The 25,099-nt window shown below is 41.8% G+C and overlaps 1 protein-coding gene across 9 annotated transcripts in view; it reads left to right on the forward strand.

The window, feature by feature from the left end:
- Positions 1-25,099, forward strand: part of CAMK4 (calcium/calmodulin dependent protein kinase IV) — a 277,800-nt gene that overhangs the window by 26,774 nt on the left and 225,927 nt on the right. For 2 of the 9 annotated variants that reach the window (XM_039543585.1, XM_039543584.1), the window contains exon 2: positions 7,013-7,082. The exons of the other annotated variants lie outside the window; for them this stretch is intronic. The gene's annotated coding sequence lies outside the window, so the exon portion shown is untranslated. The remainder of the gene's footprint in view (positions 1-7,012; positions 7,083-25,099) is intronic. 9 annotated transcript variants of the gene reach the window in all.

The raw sequence follows: 25,099 nt of genomic DNA on the forward strand, positions 1-25,099 counted from the left end.
CCCCGCGAACTTTTGAATTTTATTTCCTGTTTGCCCAGCGTGGAGCTCCGATCAGCCCAGGTGGCGATGCAGTACCAAATCCAAAAAGAGCTCCAGCATGGACCATACGGGAGATACTGTATCTGATTGCTGTATGGGGAGACAAATCTATTCTATCAGAGCTCCGTTACAGAAGACGAAATGACAAAACGTTTGAAAAAAATCTCCAGGCTATGAGAGTCCACAGCACAGTGCTGCATGACAAGCGTAACGGAAAGCCAAAGAATCAAATAGATGCTCATGGAGGGAGGGAGGGGGTACTGAGGACTCCAGCTATCCCACAGTCCACAGCAGTCTCCGAAAAGCATTTGCATTCTTGGCTGATCTCCCAATGCCTGTAGGGTAGGGTACACATTGTCCGGGGTGGTTCAGGGTATAGCTCGTCAATTTACCCCCTCCCCCCCCCGTGAAAGAAAAGGGGGAAAAATCGTTTCTTGACTTTTTTCAGTGTCACCCTATGTCTACTGAATGCTGTTGGTAGACGCGATGCTGCAGCAGTGAAGAGCAGTATCCGCTCCTCTTCCCTCCCTGGTGGCAGACGGTACAATATGCTTGATAGCTGCTGAATACCATCATCTGCCCATGAGTGCTCCTGGCTGGCCTCAGGTGAGGCTGGCCGAGGGCGCCTGGGTAAAAATAGGAATGATTCCCGGTCATTCCCAGTAGATGTAGACCGGGTCTCATCATAGCAACTGGGGGCTGAGCTTCATCAGCCCCCTCCCTTTCATGTGTAAAGAAAAGCTTCTGTACTGCCTGGACTATCATAGCAGCTGGAGGCTGCCTTCCCCTCATTTTATCTCACTAACAAGTCACTGTTTCTTATTCCTGCATTCTTCATTACTTCATGACGCAAATGGGGGGGACACTGCCATGGTAGCCCAGGAAGGCTAGGGAAGGAGGGAAGCAACGGGTGGGGTTGTTGCAGGGGCACCTCCCGTGAATGGCATGCAGCTCATCATTTCTGCGGGGTCTGACACGGAGCAGCTGTGCTCTCTTGTTCTCTGATACACTGGTTCTCTAGTAAACTAGCCCCATATTCTAGGCAGGACTGATTCTATTTTTAGATACTATAAAGGAGGGATTGACTCGGGGAGTCATTCCCATTTTTGTCTTTGCGCCCCCGGCTGACCTCAGCCAGGGGCACCCATGACAGCAGCTGACAGTACAGAACGACAGATAACCGTCATCTCATTGCCAATTTACAATGGCAGCAGACGGTACAGAACAACTGATAACCGTCTCTGCTATCATGCAAAAGCAAATGAATGCTGCTGTGTAGCGCTGCTGTATCGCCTCTGTCAGCGGCATCCAGTACACATACGGTGACAGTGACAAAAGGCAAAACAGGCTCCATGGTTGCCATGCTATGGCGTCTGCCAGGGCAATCCAGGGAAAAAGGGCGCGAAATGATTGTCTGCCGTTGCTTTCCCGGAGGAAGGAATGACTGACGACGTTTACCCAGAACCACCCGCGACAATGATTTTTGCCCCATCAGGCACTGGGATCTCAACCCAGAATTCCAAGCGGGGGGGACTGTGGGAACTATGGAATAGCTACGGAATAGCTACCCACAGTGCAATGCTCCAGAAATCGACGCTAGCCTCGGACCATGGATGCACACCGCCGAATTAATGTGCTTAGTGTGGCTGCGTGCACTCGACTTTTTATACAATCTGTTTTACAAAATCGGTTTATGTAAAATCGGAGTAATCCTGTAGTATGGACGTACCCTAAGATTCAGATTCCTATGGCATATAATGGTATTGTTTCACATGATGATATTAAAAGGCTAAATCCTTATTATGTATCCAAGAAAGAAAGAAAAGGCTAATGACCATTTTACGGCAATGGCACTTCATATAAAACATCAAGATAAACTTTGTCATGGACTGGTGTGGAATGTACAGTACATTTTCACTGACAAATTTTTGAAAATGTTAAGTCAAAATTCTGCTCTATTACCCTAGTGCAACTCCATTGAATTGTTTACTTTCTTACCAGGTAAATATTTACTTGTCAGCTTTTCCTGTTATAAAATTATGTTTACAAGAGCTCAAACGCAATATACAGCAGGAGTCCTGGTCCAACCAACTCTCTCCACCAACACCACTATCTGCATTGTCGTTTATAGTGAATTCTCAGTGTTTATGTGTATGTGTCCTGTTGATTCCCTGAGCATATCTGGCATCATCCAAATTATCTGGATAATTAAGATTCCTCTGTAATAATAACAAAATGCACTTGGCATTGAAAGAGAGTGACCAGATTGCAAGTATGAAAAATCGGGATGGGGTGGGGTAATAGGTGCCTATATAAGAAAAAGCCCTGAATATTGGGACTGTTCCTATAAAATGGGGACATGTAGTCACACTATATTGAAGAGGCAATTCTAATTTTAAATTCCTTCAGTTTGGTCTCTGAGGATTGCAAATATTGGGCCTGATTTCCTGTCAATTACAGCATTTTAAATCAAGAGTAGCTTCACAGGTATGTCAGTTGACTAACACTTGTGCAAGTAAGAACAGAATTGGGAACACTGTTTAGAACTTAACCTTATGTCACCTTCCAGTAACTGTACAGTAAAATTCATAAGAATTACTAGATTGATTCAATGTGAATTGGAAAAGCCATGTTGCAAAATTCTTTATCAAACTAGCCTTTATTTCTCCTTCCCCTTCCTTTCATAAAAAGAAAACCAGTCTCAAGGATAAAGGTAAAGTCTTTCTTGTATTTAAACTAAAATCCTCTGTTCCTTGCACAGATCATGTCACAGGTGTTCTAAATTGGAATGAAACCAGGTTAAAAAGGCATTTTATTTAGTATCGTAAGATGCTTTGTATAGAGCTTGTTTGGCTAGCTGCATTGTATAAAAAGAATCCTCTTGCATCTCCAAAGAATCATTTATTCCAAATTGTAGATCAGCCACTTAGTCTTCTCCTTATCATCTGTTGAATTATATCTTTTGCGACCAATTTGAATCCTCCACTTGGGTAGATATAAAATGGAAACAATAGCCCCCGTTGCTATAATGCCACTCTTAAGTTGCATAGAGCTGCAGCATCTAATTGATTTAGGTAGTTTTTACAACACCCAGAAAATGATCCAAATCAGAAAATGCAGCCATCGCATTCCTTTATGTTTGACTTAAGAGAAGATAAAATACCTTTTGTGGCAGAAATAATCATAATAGGCATATTTCCTAACAGAAGATGGAGGTATAATTAGAGCTGGCCAGATTTATTGTCAACAAATTATCCAACAAATCCTAATCTCAAGACTGTGGGTGGGTACGTGGGGTGGGTAGCTGCTCATGCCACCACAACTATAGTGTCTTTTTAGTGTCCTAGCTCAATGAGAGCTGATGCAAGTATATCTCCTCAAGCTGGAATTTACCTCTCTAGCTCGAAGTGTAGACATACTGCTGGACCTATCTGACTGTATTCATTATTTGTAAATACTTGCCAGATAGCTTGGTCAAATAAGTTTTAGCCTTTGGGTGGCTCTTGAACTGTTGTTCGTAGTGCGTGATTGGTCGCCTACAATGCCTTATATTATTTTTTCTCTCTTACTGGATGATGAAAAGTTTTAAAACAGGAAAATAACAAGTAGCAAATGATTAGCAAACACTTGTTCATATGTAGTATGATGAACAGCTGTTCCCTCTCAGGCACTCCTGTTTATGCAAATGGTCACAATTAGTGAATGAGTAGTACTGAGTGAAAACCAGAATTTCCATGCCATTGTACAGTCCAGTATTTCAGCTTTCGTTTTCATCTGAAATCAAGATGTGAACCTTTTTCAACTGCTCTCACATTTTTTAAAATGTTTCAACATTCTTGAATCAAAACATTTCATTTGGAGTCAGTTTAACATTAAACTTCATCTACGACTATGTTCCATGGTGCCTTATGGGAGTTGTAGTTTGGGTGCCTCTTTACCCCATTCTCCCCTTTTGGGCTAGGTTCCATTCAAACATGGGAGTAAATGACTATGTGAGATGAAAGACAGTGAAGAATCTGGCCCTGTGTTTGACAGATGCTATATGCATTGGATTTAAAAGTATAATTAAGGAGTACATGGTTTTTCATCTCGGTTGTTACTTTTGGCGGTGAGTGTTTCTACCTCTATGTACCATTAAACTTGTATTTCTAATTGCATCCCAAAGTGGGAAGGGGGAGTTGGTGGAATGCTATCTGCCATTCTTTGCTGAAATCTAGTCCATTCTTCCCACCAGCATTAAACACTGCACGTTAGGTTTGTACTGGCTTTCTGACCTGCATAGCAGTGATACTTATGTTTGTCACTCAGCATACAAAGACAGGATACCTCATTTTCTGTGTCCAAGGCAAGCGGGGGTGAAAGTAACTTACAGGACTTACCGGTACTGCCGGAGTCCTGAGGGGGGCGTGGCCTCAACCAGAAGAGGTGGTGCCTCTCAAGATTTAAAGGCCCTGGGACACCGGCTGTGGCTGGGAGCCCCAGGGCCTTTAAATCAACCCGGGGCTCTCAGCTGCAGAGGTGGCTGGGAGCCCCCCGGGGCTCCTGCCACCGTGGAGCTCCAGACCCTTTAAATCCCCACCGCAGCTCTGGCTGCCGGAGCTGCAGGCGGGATTTAAAGGGCTCTGGGTTGACTGCAGCCAAGGCAGCCCAGAGTCCAGCCACGGCAGCCCAGAGCCCTTTAAATCCGGTCAGCCCAGAGCCCTTTAAACCCGGCCCCAGCCTGGCCGCCGGAGCCGCGGGTGGGATTTAAGGGGCTCTGGGCTGCCTGCTGTGGCGGGGAGCCCAGAGCCCTTTTAATCCCGGCTGCAGAAGCCGGTGCGGTCCGGCACAGCGTACTGGCTCTTGCCGGTACGCCGTACTGTACCGTACCGGCTTACTTTCACCTCTGAAAGCAAGGGACTGTGAGCAAAGGAAAAAAGCTCCACAGTTCTTTAGGACTTAGAGCCACATGACCCTAAAAGAGAGGAGCAAACATAGTGCTAGTGTACGCAGTCCGTGGAATAGTTCTGCTCTATGCAAGGTCTGAATATGACCAAGAGACTGTAGCAAAAAGGCAACAATTCTACAGAACATTCTCCTTGTGGTCCCCGAGGAGCTTCCTCTGTGTACACCGATCATCAAAACATGGTCTGTCTTGCCAGAAATGCATCAATCTTTCTGCTACAGTGTTTCTAGTTTGTTTTGATATTAATGTTTGAAGTGAGTCTCTTTGGCTTGTTTGCTTTCTCTCTCTTATCCACTTTTGTTGATTTTCAGTATCTGTCTGTGTTGTTGTTGTTAGCAGATCCAGTACTAAAGATTCGTTGATGTCACAATGCTTCAGTCTTTATTTTTCCAGTCACATCCTTATCTAGAATCCAAACTGAAATCTTCTTTGACTCCCTGGTATTGTGCAGAGCTGTATCTTCAGGATCTGACTAGTACAAAGGTTGTCTGAAATTGTCACTGTTTCTTTAGGTAATGCTTATGTAATACTGGATTTAAAGCTTTGTCAAAATAAGTCCATTTTTTATGGAATAGTAGAAACATTTAAGTTTGCACTTTCATTAAGCTGCAAATCTGTAGTGTGTGGGAGAATTCTGTTCTGAGGGGATTTTATGGGTGGCATCTTACGCGTTTTCCACCTCTGATTTCTGGCCAGTTCTATCCAATCATTTGAAAATCTCCCAGAAGCATTTCTGGTTATGCTGTAGAACATCTTGTGTGCGTATATGAGCTACATGCTGGGAGTTGGGGTGGACCTGGCTATCCTGAACAACTTATCAATTAAATCTTTTTAAAATGCCACATCTTCATTTGTTCAGTAGATGCCAAACTTTTCACAGAACAATGATTTTAGAATTATTAGGGGCAGATTCTCTAGTAATGCTGTGGCCATTTTGTGCTGTGTATGCCAGAGAGAGCCAGTGGAGAACGCCTGTGCAGGAGATCTCTCGGCCTGAGGAAAGCAGACAGTGGTGGATTGGCTGCCTCTTGTACCTGCTGTACTCCCACCCCTAGCACAAGGGAAGAGAAGGAGCATGTCAAAGGTGCTGCAGGCCTGAGGCATAAGGATATCATGGAGCAGAGGTCCACTACACCTGCTTCTTCACTGGCATAAGGTCCCTACGTCTTTAATTGATGCCAGCATCAGGTGGCTGAGGAGCGGGGAGCTGCACCCAGCTCTCTATGCCTCTTCCCCCCCTCCCCCCCCCCGTGCTCATCCGTCCAGTGTACTCCAGCAGAGCATGGGTAGGGCAGAGAATCTGCCTGTGACACTGATCTGGGTGTGACCCATGACAGCTTAATAAGAGGCATTGAAATGTAATGAAGACAATCTACTTGTATGTGAATTTCAAAGAGATGTACTAGACCAGCAATCATCGACCCATTTATTTGTAGTAATAGAAATCAAGGGTAGACACTAAGTGTTTACCTGAATTCTATTAGAAATCTAACAAAGTGATCTAATTGGCTTGTAGATGCTAAATCCTGTTCCTGTCTTCTAATGCTTCATTACTGTATTCTGTTGACTCAAATCTCCTTTTGATCTCCATCATTTAGATGGAATTTGTGGCCTAATAATATAATTGTCCTAATCTCTCCATGTAATTCCATGTAGTAAATCACCTGTGAACTGTCTTGATAGTTTGAATGGCTAATTGCCTTATGTGAGTGAATGCAACTAGTTTACTTGTGTATGCATAGGAGGTAGATTAGCTTCAAAGCAACAATCTGCACTGCCTATTCTTCCTCAGGGAAGGTCCTGCTGTGTCAAGAGGCTTATCAGCTTGCTAGAGGACTTTAAAGGAAAGCCCCAAGCCTGATCGTCCCATGTCTAGTCTGTTTAAACTTTGAACAGGGAAAATATAAATCATAAGATGGAGATCTTCCAAATAATTTGGAATAACCTGGAAAATGCGTGGAAAATAAATGGAAAGACTTGTCGCCTGGACTGCCTATTGGACTGTAACCCTCTTAAATTTGATTCCAGAAAGACTTTTACAAATCAGCAGCCTCAACATCTCTGCTATGAAACCAACCTAATGGCTTTACTCAGATCGGTATGTATATTGAACTCTACCACTGCAACTCTTTTTTTTTCTTTTTCCCTTTGTTATTAAATATTTAATCTTTTAGTTAAAGGATTGGCATCTGTGTAATTATTGGGTAAGATATGAAATGCATATTGACCTGGGGATCAGTGTCTGGTCCTTTGGGACTGGGGAAATTCACATATGGTGAATCAGGTTTTCACTAAACCCTCACTATATTAGATGTGACTGTCTAGATGGGGGCCAAGGGCTGGATTGCTTAAAGAAGACTGTATATAGCTTCTTGTTAATCAATATGGTATTACAGAAGCTCTTCTGTTACTGGTTTAGTGAATCTAATTATAGAATAAACCACCAGTTTTGGGGATTGTCTCCCCCATTCCCTGCAGTCTGCCCTGAGTGTAGCATTCTCAGCGTGATCCATCCAGGCACCCGGTCACACTGCCCTTTCAGGTTTTGAAATACTTTTGTTGATATTTTTTATATCCCTTCGCACTGCGTTAACTACGGTGGATTCAGCGGTACAGAAATTATCATGACTGAAGCAATGCAGAGTTTTAGTTATGTTAGCCTACCTTTCCACATGAGTAATCAATTCCTCTATCTTGTTGATCAGCTGGGAAGTTGGTATGAGAAGAAAAATTGAAAGCTGGAAATTGAGTCAATGGCTGGTAGACAAGCAGATTGAAAAATAGCACTTGCTATTAAGTACGGCTTGTTGGAATAGAAAAAGCTCAGTAGCTAGAGCGCTTTTTTTAATACAAGTTTCCTTCATTTATCTGTAACAATACAATATCTGGGACAAAGTAGCTTACGTTTTCTAGTGGCACTGGAAATGATTAAAGGAAAGATATTTCTTCTGTAGCTTAATAGAGAAATGTGTGGTTGCTGCTTGACCGTATTTTCTCCCAGTCATTTATTACTGGAATACAAGATTGAAGTATACAACAGCACGGCTAAGTGGGTAATTGCTGGGTGTTGTTTTTTTCGTTTTTTTTTCAGTGCTTGTTCATAAACTATTGATTAGCAATCAGCCCTTTGGCACATTGGGTCTCTTCTGTCAGCTTTCATTCTGTCAATACTCATTTATGACCTCACGTTACAACAGCCCTCATGCACTCGAATGTACAAAAAAATCAACAATGTAGTTTTAACTGCGTGGCTGTAAACAGACCGTAAAAGGGTCTGTTGAGGTTAATGGGGCAAGGTTACTTAGTGTAATTATCTCATCATACATGTGTTTAAAATTGGAACCCATTATGATCCAGGTTTATGTATAGGGAGATGCTGCTCATGAGGGTGATATCATGACTCCCCTGCCTGTTTTTTAAAAGTGCTAAGCACCTAATTCCTTGCCACTTTCAAATTAGCGAGAGCTGTTGGGTGCTCAGCTCTTCTGAAATTGAGGTGGGTACATAAATATGGATTTAGAAGCCTTGCTTTAGGCTTCTCTTTTTTTTTTAAACTCCTAGTTTACATTAGTGATGGGCAAACATAACACTCTCAAGTTCAGGCACAATGCTTCTTTGAAGCTTATCTGAAGCTGTTTGAACAAGCCACCAAGGCAAACATTTTGCAAAATTTAGGTCTCTCTTGACATTTTTAGTACTTCAAGATTTCAGATGAGTCAAAAACTGTAGAATAGCCTTTCTCATGGTATTTTGGTTCTTGCATTTCCAGCCAAAACCAGACATGTGGAAATTATACACATTTTTCATTCTTCTCTCCCTCATGCACCTTGAAATCTCCCTCATCATAATTCCTTCGTGCCCCCCTCTGGATCAATTTAGTCTTTACGCCCAAATCCCTTCTGTCCCTCCATGCTGTTCCCATTGATTGGTGCACGGAGAGAAGCAGTCTCTTAAATAGCAAGGTTCAAAGCTATTTAGGGCTTGATAGATCTAAACCAACACCTTAAATTCAGTCAGGAAACCAAAAGGTAGCCAGTACAGATCATGAAGGACTCATGACTTATACTGCCACAGAGATGCACTGCTCAGTAAGTGCAGAATACAGCTACCCACTATCTTTTAAATTTCTGGATTGGCCTAAAATGGAACCTTAGTTTGAGTGTATATTAGTAATCCCATCTTGAGATGACACAGGCATGGATCACAGTAGTAAGGTTTGCATCTGTGTGTTTGAAAAAAACACAACTAAAGTCACAATCTCCTGACCAAGTAGAGATGGTAAAAAGCATTCCTGGACACTGCTGCTGTATGATTATCAGCAGCAACTGGGGAGTCAGTAAAACCCCAAGATACAAACTTAAGTAACAAAGTCAGGAACAAATCCCTCAGTAAAAGGGGGAGACACCAGCCTTGTTATATCAGCCAGATGCTCCCCTCATCCTATCAGCATTGCCTCAGCCTTATCCATATTGAGCTTCAGCCACCTGGCTCTCAGCTGTGTTCCACCCTCCCTTAGGCCCTGGCAAGATGTGCAACAGCAATGACTGGGTCAGGAGCACTAGAATACAGAATGGAGAGCTATCAAACTGAAAACACTGCAGCCTGTGTCCTCTCGCTGACCCTGCTGACAGCTCTGTATACAAGGTGAACAGGAGGGAAGAACAGATGGATACCTGCAGAACTTTACATAATAGCCGACAGAAGAGGAGCAATCTCCCCATATCACTTTCTGGGAGTGTTTAGCCAGGAAACATTGGAGCCCACCTAATATCAGCATTATCCACTGCTGGAGTCTGGCAGGTGAGTTAACAATACCTCATGATCAACAGTGTCAAAAGCTACTGACATATCTCATAGTATCAGTAAGGACACCAGATCTTCAGCTGTTTATAGGAGGATTGGCTTCAATACAACCAGCGTAGCTTAGGTTTGGTACACAGATCTTAAACTAAAATGACAAGGATCATGGAGATTTGAGGCAATGAGTACTCAGGGTTGTTTCACTGCAACCTTCTCTGTGATTTTAACCAAAAATGGAAGTTGTGATACTTGCTGATAGTTACCCAGCTTCTAGTGTTGGTTTCTTGAGCAGAGCATACAATCAAGTTTCTGTTAGAGAAGCTGATAACTTGCTCTCTCCCTAATAGAGATATTAATGATCTGCACCAGCAATGAATCCTAGGGCTTGATTGTCAGCTGAACTTAATGGGTGCTCACAGTTGAAATATGAGGCCTCAGGCATACCTGCCTACAGTGGGGAAATAACCTTAGACTTTCATCTTGGCTTCTTCTTGATCCTCTGTCCAGAACATTTCTATTTGCTGTATAACACATTCCTTCTAAATCAGGGAAACAATAGGTTCTCAGATTTAAAAGAAATAAAAATTGCTACAAAATAAATTATTGAAGTGGCTCTGGTTAAAAGTGGGTCTTGAGCATAATCAGGGTCTATCTCTTTATTCTTTTCACTGTCAGAAAATTTACAGCTGCCAATTTTTGAGGGGAAGACTTTATTGTACGTTTAATTGCACCACCATCACCATAAGAAGCCCTTTGGTTTCTTGTAATTTTGTGAAGTTGAAAAGTGTGAGGAAAATCTGTTGTGGCAAACATTATTGAAGATCTTTCACCTAGCTTTGAAAACTAAAGTTACAGAATTCCATTATATAATCCATCTACCTTTCCTGAGACCCTTGATTTCTATTGTTTGGCTTTCTGTTGCTTGAAAAAAATTATTTGAATATGGTCCTTCAATAATACAGAAAGTAAGGAAGTACTTGTTAATATAAGTGAATTATACTGGGCTCAAAAGTAAATAGTCTGAAGAGGAAGCAGGTGACAAAACAAGGATGATGTAATTCAGACAGTGCTCCTCCATTCTGCAATGTTGGGCTTCTCAGTGGGCCCCATCCAGGCCCATGATTGCCATGCAATGTAATTAGAACAAAACAGTGAGATGTCCTTGTGGTTGTGTTGAATTCACATTCCAAAGCAAAATGCATTTTTAAAGAAGTACTTCTTTCTCCCTTTTATGTTCTCACTGTGTCAGACTCTCTTCTTACTAAACTGTTTAGATTGAACTGCAGCCTAAAATAAAATATGGAGATTAGTAATAAGATATGAAGACTTCCGCCTCTAGTTGGCTGGCCTGAATTCAGCCCAAATCAGTAGTGACTGAATGTGGTTATGATTGCTGTTCATTCACCTCTTCTACTATAGGTAACGTGAACTGAGTCTATCTCACAAAATAATGATGGTGCCAGTTGTGGGCAGTCTCAGGAGAAAAGGTTAAGATTGAAAGCATCCTTTCATCTCTAGAGATGTTCTCTTCTGGCCAGGTTGGAGGCAGATACTGCACGCTATGCTTGCTGCCTCCTTTGAACAAATCAGATTTCTTTTTAAAGTGAGAATCTTTGATACCAAATTTTGTGTGTGAGAATTTCTGCTAATAAAGGCACTAGCAAAGAAACCTGGGATATTATGTATGGAGAAGTGGGATTCCCTAAAACAAGTTAATTCAGCCTTCTAGAAAACAGTCTTCAGCCAGCTTGGTCTTTTCTTTTCTAGTCAACTAAATGAAGTGCTAACTTGAAAGCCTAGTTGGAATCATTTTAAATACCTGCATTGTTCAGCATGACAGTCTCAGTAAGAAGCAGATACTCCGCTGGAATCAAAGCACCTATAGAAAAAAAGAAAACACATTGTTTCATAGTCTCGCAATATTTTTTACCTGTCTCTGATTTTCCACTGAGTGTACTCCTGACTCCCTGCTTATTCACCAGTAAAGGCTTTTTGTCAACTTTGTGCATGCTAGAAAGTGAATGGGTTTCTTCTTGCTGCTTAATCCTTGTTTTATTTTTTTATTTCCCAAGTCCTCTTGAAGTAGCAATTTCTCATGATGGAGACATGGTTCATTTTGTCTGGTTTATTTCTAATACATGATACTGAGCAAATTACTCGGAAAGTGTTAATGAGGAATTACAAAGTCTTCATGCTATTCAGAGATTTAGCAGATACCTTTCAGTGTCCAGCCTTGCAGAGGCCCAAAGTTCAAGGCTACATTACAACGTATCTGCTGCGTTGCTGCATGATTGAACCCACCATTTGAATATTTTTTGTAAGTTTTTGTGTTAGTTGCTAATGTTGGTGTTTTTGATGGGAACAGCTCTGCAGTGTTCAACACATCGTATCAACTGCCATTACCTCTGCAACATAGCTTTAGAAACAGATAGGTTCAGCTGTATAAAACTGATTTTTACAGTGTGGTGTATATAAGGAATCGATGAATATATCTGGAACAGGACAACTGGCTGGGTGTGTTCATATAATTCTACTAGACTGTGGGAGATCCAAGAGCTCAGTTTTCCCTCACGCCTGGGACAACAGGCATAGACATAAAAAATGTTGTCTTGAAAGTACTAACACACACATCACTAACAGCAATTTCATTCCTTAATTTCAAATGTTTTGGGAAGCAATTGCTGAAGTATAGCACAGTAGACTGTCGGAAGTAGAATTTTCTGATGTTTTGTTAAAATTCAGAAAGACAAGTGAACTTTCAAACTACTGTCATAGTCTGTCTTCAGCTTGATCAGGTGTTAGCAAGCTACTGGTTATCTTGCTGCTGCACTGAAGGAACTGTGAAGGAACCATAGTGATTTAAAGTATCTTTAAGTGACACATTTGTTTCCAAATTTGGGGGATGTTACTGTGACAGTTAAAATTACATAAGGATACCACATCGAAAATAATAAAATATGGAATACCCATCTCCTTGTAGAAGTTAGTTATACTAGGAAAATATCTTATCATGTTTCTGGTAGCAAAGAAACTTGCATCTTTGTGTATCTCCTAGCTGTGGCTCTGAATGTGGTTCTGATTGTCAGAAGAAAAATTTCATGAATGAAGAAAAGTCTAAAACACTATCATAGCAACTGCTTTTCCAAAGATTAAGCTGGCATGAGCATTGTGTGAACTTCATGTATTATAAAATACTAAATATCTGTGGGCTGAGCTGCTTGATGATGCCATCCAGAGGTGCTTTTAATTTGTTGACATTCAGAATTTCAAGAAAATCTTATCAAGAACTGCAACCAAAAAATGGTGTGGAAAAATGTCAGTTGTCAAACCAGCTATAATGTTATGATTTTCATATGGCCATGTTCTTCTGGGCCCTGAAGCACTGTAGGGAACAAAACTCTGAGAAGGGGTATGAAGTTCTGGGAGGGAACAGTGTCAGTGAGCAGCAATGTGAGCAATTATCTGTATAGCAGTTAATGCAGCATGGATCTTAATTAACTTGTGCTCTGTGCCTGAACTCTTGGTGAGAGAAGGGGGAGGACTGCACATGCAGAGTTTTTGCACCAGTATTGGTCCTTCTCAGAGAGTTGGGCTGCCACTAGAGATGGGGTTGCCATACAGGATCAGGGAGAGAGAACAATTTTATGGCATTGGAGCCTTCCTGTCCAGTGGATCCCTGGAATTTATGGTGTTTGGCGGCTGTCTCCCATTCCCCAGTGGCATATAGGGTGATGTGAAGGTGAGAACTATAGAAGGGGGGAGGACAGAGGATGAGCAAAACAAGGAAAAGTTGGGGGGAAGAGAAGTAAATGAGGAAAAGGATAACTGACGAAAGCATAGAAAATGAGAGCGAAATGGGTCCCCTTCTTTTTCCTGTAATCTCTGCCTCATGCCCTCATTTCACAGTTCCTACTGGACACTTCCTCAATCCTCTCCAAAACATACTCTTTGAACCCTGCTCCCTCTGAGAGCCATAGACTATTTGTGGGGAGCCGGAGGTCAGGCTTTTGACTGGCTGGTATCTTTTCCAGTGTGTCAGAGGTTTTGGACCCATGTAGCATATTAAGAGAAATATAACTCAGTATCCATTTCTATTTTATACATATTTAAATCTCTTAAAATAGTCAAAATATATTGCCAGAGCTCAGCTATTATTAACACTACATCTCTCTCCCATACTGCCACAGCTGTGGTCAGCAGGGGTACCTAAACTCGATTTCCTCCTTGTCATAAAAGATGGGGAGGCTGGTAGGGCTCTGTGAGGGCTCCTAGACTCTGTTACTTGCTTCCCCTCCTCCCCCATTTGGTACAAACGAGGAGAGTTTGGTGACCATCCAAGCACGCTGCAAAAGACATCTGTCTGAGAGGGTTTTTGGAGAAGGCTGAAGCTGTTTCCCATAGTGATGAAGGGGTGGAAAGGAATCTCTGTAGGTGTCTGGCGGGCTGAGTTCCTGTCAGAGTGATTATTTCAATGCTGCGGGGATTTCATTTTATATCTATATATATCTATATATCTTAATTAATGAAGATATTAGGGCACCTAGAGCCTTGAGTAGGCTCCTTTTTCATTTTAAATCTAAATGAAGAATAAAACCAAAGTAGTCTCAATATTGGATTGGAGTAAAATCTTCAAATTACTACCAAAAGTAATCACTCCTCATGCTTTCTAAGAAGGTGGCTGTCCATTTATTTATAAAAACCGCATAGAAAGAATTTTACCAACTGCATCAGGAACTTGAAAATTTAAATCTGATTGAGTATCTTAATACTGAAACCAAATTATTGTCTCATGTGTGAAGCATGAACTCATAGCCAATTATAAAACTTCCTTCTTAGACTTCAGTTCTTACTGGAGATGGGTGAATAATGGCTTTTTTTGCTTGTTGGCAATTTTCAAAAGTTGAAAAAAATTCATTTTGAGTTGAATGCAATATACAATTGCTCATAATAAAAAACGATAAACATTTTTGAATTTCTGTTATAAAAAGTTTTGAAATGAAAACTTGTTTTGAATTGAACAATCAATGTTTGGTTTCTAAAGTGTCAAAACAAAATGTTTTGATGTTTTAAAAAAATATGTTTAGGTTTTTTTCGTAGCTAACAAATTTGAAAATCATTAGTTTCAGTAAAAACTTTTTTTTTTAAAGCTTTTGTTGAAAATTTTTACCGTGCTCTGATTCTTATATGGTAGCTAACCTGTCCCTGTCCCTCCTCCCAACACATAGACGCTATGGGTACATTGACACTTCAAGATGGAGGTGTAAATTCCAGCTCAAGGAAATATACTGTCGCTAGCTCTGACTGAACTAGCATGCTAAAAACAGAGTGTAGTCCTGGCAGTGTGAGTGATCTGAGCTTCTTCAGTGGGTATGTGTAGACATATCTGTAATAAAAACTTGACTAGAACACTCTCAATAAATAGAAGTTTAACAAGTCTTATTTACTAGAAATTACAGATTAAAATCTCAAATTTGTCGAGGCTTTTCCCATAATACACTATGAGTGTCTTTATAAGACAGTGTTTAGGGCAGTTTAAACCTGGGGAAATTTCTGTTCTGGCACTTGGTGTGAGGGCTTCATGGGAGCTCATGCATGCATGTAGTCACACATTCATGTCCACATCCTAAAAGGAAAGAATATAAAAAGAGTCTGTCTCCCAGCTAATAAGAAATATACAATAAATAATGGTGGCCTATTAGTTGATGTTGTGACTTCCTCCCCCTAAGGTGGTCAGTCCTGGAGATTTTAGAACATCTATCTCACCCCAGGTGACTTGTTGACCCAAAAGAGGAGGATTCTAGGCCTTACCCTGGGTTCTTACAGTTTACAAGTTTTGGGCACTCCAATTTCCATCACCTTTCTCTGAAGTTAGGTGCGAGGCCTACTTTGGAGCTATTCAGCTTGGTACAGTCAATTTTGAATGAGGCTCTCTTTCCACTTTTGAGGAAGCTGGCATGGTCTCATCTGGTCAAATGTCTTAAAAAGACATTGTCACTAGTTTACAGAAAATTGAATATAAAACTGACTAATTGGAGAAATCTTGGCAACCAGTTGCTCAACATTAAATTGATCATAAGTCTGAATTTATTTTTATTTTCTGATTGATTAATCATTTCCACTTCTTCCTTCACTAATCTAAAAACAGAAATGTTCTTGTTCTTGCACACAAGGCAATCCCAAAAATCTTCCTATTTTGGAGCTGGGCTAGAGTGAGACAGCTGATCTTCTGAAATCTACAGCTTGATAGAAAAATTACTTTTAAAGTTCATCAAGGCAAAACCCATTTAAAATACAGATTTTTAAATAAGGTCTGTATACCCATATAGCTATTCTCACATCTCTCTGTCTAAAACTACTAGAAGCTTTTACAGCAGTTTAAACTCCAGCAACTCCCAGTTCCAGAGGGACCTTCCTGTTTTTTCTGCATACAGATTCATCTGTCAGGCTGTCGTACTTAAGGCTTTCTGACAGTTCATGTTCTATTGCTATCATTGAAAATCCTCAGAGTGTCTCTTGACTCATGAAAGAACTCAAGTAGGTCTTGATCACTTTGTTCTATAAAGCTGTATTCTGGAGAAGCCATAGTAACAGACGCAATCAAGAAATGGCCACAACAAGTTTGCAGTCCATTCTGCACAAATAAAATTTTCTAGTGCTGGTGGAGATGTGGGGCTGGATGCTCTGGTCTGTTAATGCTGCTCTGCATTGTCTAAGTCAGTGTATGATTTTGACACGGAGGTCATGGAAGTCACTGAATCCAGACTTCCAGAGACCTCTGTGACTTGAGCCCGCAGCGCCTGGGAGCTGCAGGGTCCACCCACTTCGCCCATGTCGGCTGGGAACTGTGGGGCCCGGAGCTCTCAGCCGCCGGAGGACTGGGTGCCCTGAGAGCTCGGAGCTGCTGCGGGCAGCTGGGGCACCCTGAGGGCTTCCAGACAGCCCCCAGGGGTGGTGTGGGGACCCCAGAGCTCCCCATTTTGTTATGCATATTTCTAGTAAAAGTCATGGACAAGTCAGAGGCTTCTGTGAATTTTTCTTTATTGCCTGTGACCTGTCCGTGATTTTTACTAAAAATATACATGACAAAATCTTAGCCTTATGCATAAGCAGCATGAAATGGTCTTCAGAGAAAATCAGCAAATTATTCCCTCAGCACAAGGATGTTTTTCACTGGTGGAAAGTTGGTAGAGGTGGCCCTGCCCTTTTTTTGCATCAGCTATGCTTCCCTTTGCTTAATGGAAAAGAGGGGCATTATGGGAAAGCAGTGGGCTAACTGAGCTCTGCTCTGCATGCTCCTCCATTGGTATCAGGTCGCTTACTTTACGCCAATGGCACATGTTAGGGCTGTGCAGTCTGGGATTGTGTGGCCTTGAATTGGGGAGCCACAAGTGGCTCTCTGCAGCCTACCATCCTTTATCTGCCGGTCCATGTGGCTTTTAAGTGGGGTGGGAATCAAGACTGTAGTCTAGCATTTTAGTAAGACTTCGTAGCTGCTTTGTTAGTTACCAATGCTCAGAGACAGAAATGCTGCTTGTTTTGTCCACTAGTATTCATTTGGGAGCTCCACAGCAAAGCCACCTGTAGCATTTTGGGGGGCCTGAAAAACCAATCATTGTCTCCCCCTCTATGCATGGGGGCCTGCCTGAGGTTCTGGGAAAGGGTTAGTGAGAATACTTTTTTTTTTTCTCTTCCTTCTAAATCCTCTCCAATTTTTCAGCATTTTGGCATCTAAATGAAAATGGTCTGACTCTGAGAGCTGCTGAGCATCTGTAACTCACATTGATTGTTTTAAGTGCTTAATTTTAAGCATCCAAGTTTAGAACATACTGAACCACAAAATGAGCCAGCCTCAGAAGTAGGATTAGGTTTCAGTCTCTAACTTGCCGGTATGTCTATCCTGGAGCTGGTTGGAGGCTTGAGTAAACACCCGCAGTAGCTTGATGAAAGCTAGCGTGCTAAAAATACATCTGAGATGCTAGTGCAGGCATGTCTCCTTGATCTGCTAACTACACCTCCAGCATGAAGATGTACCCTTAGTTCCTTACCCAGTGCTGCCTTGCCTGGTATCAGACTGCCCTTTCTTGTGGGTAGGCCCTCTGATTGCACTACTGGCTGCTCAGCAAAAGAGCTGACTCTGCAGCTGGTAATGTTACAGTTTAAACTCTTTAGGAAAGGAAACAAAAGAAGCGCTTTCTCACTTTTTTCTGTTTCCATCCCCCCACCTCCTCGCCTAAAAGCCCTCTGAACCACTTTCAGCTCTAAGGATGAAATTCTGCTTTTCTGAATTAAAAAAAACCCCATTAATGCTGGAAGGGAACCACAGCGCAGATTCTACCCCTCTTTTCTGCAGACCTGACTGGGACAGGATTTCCTGACCAATGCTTCTGACAGATATAGTCAATATTTTACTTATGCCCACTGTGACATTATCAGGGTATATCAGACTAATGAGCAGCTGCATCACTCATGCTCTGCAGCCTCAGGTGCCTTACAGTTCCTTGCTGAAGTCAGGGGCGGCTCTAGGAATCCCGCCGCCCCAAGCAATGGTCTCCGGTCCGCGGTCTCCGGTCCGCGGCTCCAGTGGACCTCCTGCAGACATGCCTGCGGAGGTTCTGCTGGTCCCGCGGCTCCAGTGGAGCATCCGCTGGCATGCCTGTGGGAGGTCCACCCGAGCCGCAGGACCAGTGAACCCACCGCAGTCATGCCTGCGGGAGGTCCACTGGTCCCGCGGCTCCGGTGGACCTCCCGCAGGCATGACTGCGGAAGGTCCGCCAGAGCCGGCTGCCGCCCTGCCGGGAAAATGCCACCCCAAGCGCGCGCGCTTGGCGCGCTGGGGTCTGGAGCCGGCCCTGGCTGAAGTAGCTCCTAACAGGACTGCTCACAAACAACCTTTCATACCCTAAGTGTCTGCGTAACTACAGCCTGCCAGTCATACTTGGATTACACCTGGGCTCTCACCAGCTTCGGTTATACTGCAGGGTGATCAACACACCTCCAGTCTGAGATTTCCCCTAGAAATGTATGTCTTGTACTGCCCAGCCCTCTCCTGGACAGTCCAAATTATATTAAGTTTGTTATCCCTTAAGAGAATAATAGGCGCACAACTTGTTACTCTAAATGGAATTACGGAGACACTTCAATTTAACCACACTGGATTAGATAAAACAATAAAACAAGTTTATGAAAAAGAGAGAGATTTTAAGTGAATACAAATGATGGGGCATAAAAGTCAGAAATGGTTACAAGGAGAAAAAGTTTACTTATGCCTAATTTAACAAAATATATTAGATTCAAGCAAAATTTCTCACCACATGCAGATTACTGACCACACTGGGTCAGGACCCCTCCCTCAGAGTCTAACGAGTGCTTTCTTTGTCCTTTCAGGTGCATGCGATGGGCAGGGAGAAAGTGAGAGGGGTGTATGTTGGAGGGTCCCCCCCACTTTTTTTTTTTTAATAGTTTCAGTCCCTCTCTTGAAAAACATTTCTAGCTGGGCACTAAGAGACAGAGTCTATGTGGAAGGCTGTTCCCTGCTGGCTTTTTCTCACCTGTTTTAAGATTTCTTTGTTTCTTTTACTGCTTGATGACTTTGTTTACTACTTAAATGCACATTTAGCAGAGCACATATCCCTTTGTGACCCTTTTGCCAACCTCTGCTTGGGCAGGTGTGTGGGATTTGGAATATGTGTTAATAACAATAGGGAAATCTTATAACTTTAAATACAATGTTGCCACATGCATTTTATCAATATGATACTGACCAAATCGTATGAGCTTTCAACTGATACCTTACAAGGCATACTTTGTACAAAGATTATTACAATAGTGTGTAAGGTGTGAATACAGGGGTGCACTCTGAGCATTTTTGTGTCTATCTTTTGTTAGTCAACCAAAATTGGTTTTTAGTCCTTTCTGTTTTGGTTATACAGTAAAAATAACATTATGAATCGTGAATAGTTATTTGTGAAGAATAATAGCAAAGCGAAAAATTAGCCAACAAATATATGTACAATATATCTTGTACTAAAGCATACACAGTATGTGCTGTCTGAAAAATGTGTACATACTGCATTTGTATATAATGTAAATTTTATACTGGTGTGTGTAAAATATATATATATAAACATACCCACCCAAAAAACTGCATGTTAAAAGAACCATATGTTTTCAAAATCAAGCACTCAGGTTAGGAAATGCCAGAATTATGTTTATCTGTGCAATCTTGTTCATATCCATTATGATAGAATCTTTAACTACATGATTACATTATTTTTCTACCTCATTTTTCTGCCTCATTCATAATATTTACCCTTTAGTCATATCCTATCAGACTGTTACAATAATAAAATATCCTAGTAACACAGTATACCGTCTACTTTCTCAGTATATGATTAATCATTTTGAAGTAGTTCCCATTAATATTAACTTTTTTCTGTATAACATTTTATTTATTTATTACATTAAGAATATTATCAATTTTATGTGTCTCATGCAAATTGCATGTAGTATATAGATGAGTGCATTCACGTCACTGGTTCCTAGAGGAAAAGTCCTCCAGGGAATGTTATAAATCTACATCATCTCCCCAAGTGCTGGACTCTTCATTTCTGAGTTAGCTGAACCTGTGTGAAAAACTGCAACTCCCTATTAATCATAAATTTGCCGACATTAAAAAAACACTAGTTATTTCAGCAAAGCTATGGAATTAAATATGCACAAGACACTTACTCCAGTGACACCTTTTTCAGATGGCAGATATGAAGAACTTTAGCATATGAATCCTCCATCTTGCTGATCTTTGGAGACCTGCCATTTAAAAAAAAAAAAAAAAAAAGGCCATGCATATCAGGAAATGTGCTTTTTGGAATATGAAAGAATACTGAGAGACTTGCATATTAGTTTAGAGGCTATTTACTTTTACTTTATATAGATGCTTGTGTAGAGAGCAGAATTGGTCCTCAAGATCCAGACTTTCATAACAGATCAATCATACATGCCAATTTACATGCACCACTTGTCTGATTGCATCTGTAAATACCTGTTCTGAGCACTTGACTTGTGTTTCCTTCCCAATCTTTTGCTCATATAGTTTGTGATAGGTGGACCTTGAAGTCCCTCTCTTCCCCTAATATCCTTAAAGTTATAAATGCTCCCAATATATCTCCTTCAGAAGATGCAAAAACTCCAGCCACATACCAAGTATTTGCCTTTGATATATGTGCGCATATACTTATTTCATGTCATCTTAGTGTTAGAAACTAATGCTTTAGCATAATCTCCATCAACATTTGAAATCAATATTTAAAAAATGGAAATATATGCTTGAGTACCACCACTGCTTACACATTTGCATGCAAATTTATGTTGTGTCCTTAACTTTCATTTAGTTTACACAAAATAGGTATTATACAAGGCCTGGTCTATACTAGCAGCTGGCGCTGGTAATGTTGGCTTACCTATGTGGCTCTTTTTAAATGATCTTTCCATGTTAGCAGAAGCCCTAGAGCATGCACCATTTACAATGGCAAAAAAGTGCTTTTGGCAGGGTAACTTATTCCAGTTCCTCAAGTGAAATAAGGTAGGTTTATATTGGCAAAAACACCTTTTGCTGCAATAAATGTATCTACCCAGGAGCGTTTCACGGTATAGCTATTCTGGCAAAACTTTTTTAGTGTAGACCTGGCCAGCAGGCAGCCAGCTCTGTGTACCGAGCACTCCTCATGATTTGGCAGATATTGGTTTCTTTCGGCTGTTGGTTGCAGGGTAATGCATATATGGTAGAAGTGGAGGCTGGAACAAGTCCTTGGCTTGTACTTGTGGCAGGTGGCTGAAAAATGTCCATTGAATGAAACAGTGACATATGGGCACATCGTGTCATCAAGCATTAGAAGTGCAATAAATCAGAGAGGCTCCCTGCTACTGATTTCCTGGGATTGAAAGTAATGTTTCATTCTGTACTTGTGTTTGGTGGATTTTCTTCAACGGCTTAAAAAAAATATTTGATTCTCATTTCCTTTCCTAGGGTAGCTTGCATTCTGATGTATGAAAAATGTGCTCACACAAGGTTTGCATGGAAATGTGGAAGAGTTTTGCACTTATTCCTGAAACATATATTGTCTAGTTCTTCTATTATGTTACATCCACTCTTATCTGGGTCTCTTCTTGGTGTCTTTGCTGCATTATTGCAGGGAGACTTCTCCAGACATTTCCAAATTGTACTGCTTTATACCATTTCCATCTTTGTAAGATTTTAAGGTAATTGTTACATATACAGAGAGCTTCATCTTTTTGTCCCTATTTCCAACAATTTGCGTTGTTGGTGTCTAGGTAATGTCAATATTTATTGTCACCCCCAACAATTATATAAGCATTGGTTTTAAAGCTGTTTATTTACAAATAAAAGGCTAACATATACAGCAAAATGGTCAGATTAAACTAACGACAGGCGTAAATGCATATATATGTCTGTTTATAGACAAATAAAATTACAGTTACAGCAAAGACACACTCAGATCTTGCTAGACTGACGTGACTGACATCTGTATGCAGTATCTCTTGATATTACCGCAGCTAGAATGATCGATCATACAGGTGACAGGGAGACTTGCTCTTTCCAGGACCTCTGCTGGTGTATATTGGCGTAGCACCATTGACTTTGGCGGACGGCAGTTGAGAATGACGACCTTTACTGGCTAGCTAAACTGAGTGGGCTCATGGTGTAATTCCAAAGAGGTGACTGGTGGGAGGGGCATGAAGGGTCAAGTGCCCCATCCAGCAGCCAGCTAGCCTGGACGGGGAGAGGACGGGGCAGGGCTAGAGCCTCTTCCAGCCACGCTGCCCGGTGCAGTGCAGTGGCTGACTGGGAGAGCACCTGGCTACCCTCGGCCCATGCTCAGCTTCTGGGGACAGTTGGCTGAGCAAGCTGGAGCCCCCCATCCTTTGAGCATGCTCAGAGTCTGCTCCTGTCGCTCAGAAGTCGAGCCTGGGCAGGGAGCAGGCTGCTTCTGCCCTCACCCCAGCCAGGCTGTCTTGCAACCAGCTACTGCTGCGCAGAGAGCATGCTGGGGGGGCGGGGGCGGCGCTCTGACTCGTTCAGCCGCTGTCCCGGAAGCCAAGCCTGGGTGTGAGGCAGCCCACTGCCGCCGCAGCCAGGCACTCTCCCAGGCAGCTACTGTGCTGCACCAGGCAGCATCCGGGAGCAGCTCGGGCCTGACTGCTAGGGAGAGCAGCTGAACATGCCAAGGGGAGGTGGTGCAGCAGGAGGACAGAGCCTGCCCCCGACAATGTAGGGTGGGGAGGGGACAGGGAGAGCATGGGAGCCCCTACCTGGGGGCGGGGCAGGGAGGAGTCACATGGAGAGGTCACGTGTCCTCCCCTTGAGCTGGTGCTCCCCTAGTATGTGGGGGGCACCAGTCATCTAACTTCACCAGGAAAGTTACACAATGAATAAAATTGTGCCAGAGACACTACTACTAAGTTCCAGGCTGTGAGAACCTGTGATATTTATGCAAATAGTTGCTGTTTGGTGGCTCTTTCTTGATTGGTGGGGGGGAAGGTTTTCTCTGGCACCAAATTGACCATTCATTCCCACTTCATAACTCCTTTTCGCCACAACTAACTAACCCTCCAGAACACCCTTTTTCCATTTCCTCCTTAGTGGTTGCAGAAGAAGATGAAAAGAAGTCTTGCACTGTTTGAGGAAGGTTTAACAAAACCTGGTTCTAATAAATGTAGGGGGAGACTTGCATTCCAGAGTCGACAGGCCCTTACAGCAAATACCCTGCAGCTTCCTCCCTTCTATATTAAGGGAGCTGAAGCTCTAAGTGCTTTTGGTGATTGTAAGTGCAATAGTATGGAAGATCACAGTATGCACAGAAATAGGAAATTTGGCCCAAAAGGACCACATTATTGTTTCCTATATCAGTTTCCTGTCTCCCCAAATAAATGAAAATTAAGGCCCAAATGGGAATTGATTCCACTGTCTCTGGACTTTTCACTATCAATGAGAAAAACTTACCAGTGTGCTAGAAGGCTTGTGGGTATAGAGGCACCATGTTACACCTTTGTTGGCTCTGCCTGCAAACTGGTGAATTTTGGAGAGTAATAACACATGAGATCCTTTGGAACATGAAAGTAGATATTTCTTTAGCCCTCAGTTTATTTGGCATGTACTCTTCCTAACACAACAGAAGTCCTATTACCTAGGGAAGTGAAATAGATTTGCTTAATTGGGATAAAATGTGGAACCACAATCGAATGGAAAGGTTTCTCGGACCCTAGGCTTAATGGTTGTAAAGGAATAGGGACATTCTAGTTTTAGACAAGTTGCTAGGGTGTTCCAAAGATGAATTTACTGAATGTTATGTTTTTTGGCATACCTTCTTTGAAGTAGGCAAGGCAATTGATCGATTTGGTACAGTATATCTGTTTTAGCTTTGAATATGAAAGAAAGTTTAGGGTAGAGTAGTGTATTAGAAAAATAAGGATAATCTCTATAAGGATCAACAGTCCTTGTAAGCAAAAGTGAGGAAGAACAATATGCTGCACGATTTAAATTAAACTTTGTTCATTTTTTTATTAGTAGTATTTATTTGTGGTGTTGAACCTATAGTAAGCAAGCATCTCTGTTTTACAGACTTGTATATTTTGAACACTAAAAGGATAAAAGCTGACCAGTGAGCATATAATGGACACTGTTTCTGGGAAATAAGCAACTTCTTGGAGAGAAGAAGTTTACTAGATATATTTGCTGCCTTGAAATGATAAAGGATGCTGGATATTCTGACAATCAAAGTATCTCTCTATGGGACTAGAAAACTGACCACTGGGGCTAGTTGAAAATTCTCCCTCAAAACTGTTTTTCAGTGGAAAAAATTCAGTTTTCAACAAAATGAAATTTTCTCCCAAATGGAGACACTTAGTTTTTTTCCATCAAAAAAGCCAAATGCTTGAGAAATTATATATTTTGATTTGGAAATGCTGCTGTGATGTCTCCTGGGAGTTGTAGTTTCAGTACCTCATGTCCCCTTTCTCCTCTATGAGCAGGGTTTCCTGTCTGAGCTATGTATCCTATGACCCACAGAACCCACATCTATGGATTCCAATGATGCACCACCTCCTCTCGTCAAGACAGGAGATTGTGGTGCATTCTGGGAATGCAGTTCAGCTGGTGAGCCTGGCTTAAAGCCAAAACTTTTGTGGTTAAAACCCTGCTTTTTTGTGACAGCTGCACAAAAAGAACCTCCTCTGAAAGGCTTAGAGGAACTGAATGGAACAAATGATTAATTCTTGTTTTATATCTCAATGAGAATTAGC

This window comes from Mauremys reevesii, linkage group 6, assembly GCF_016161935.1.
Source record: "Mauremys reevesii isolate NIE-2019 linkage group 6, ASM1616193v1, whole genome shotgun sequence".
NCBI lineage: Eukaryota > Metazoa > Chordata > Testudines > Geoemydidae > Mauremys > Mauremys reevesii.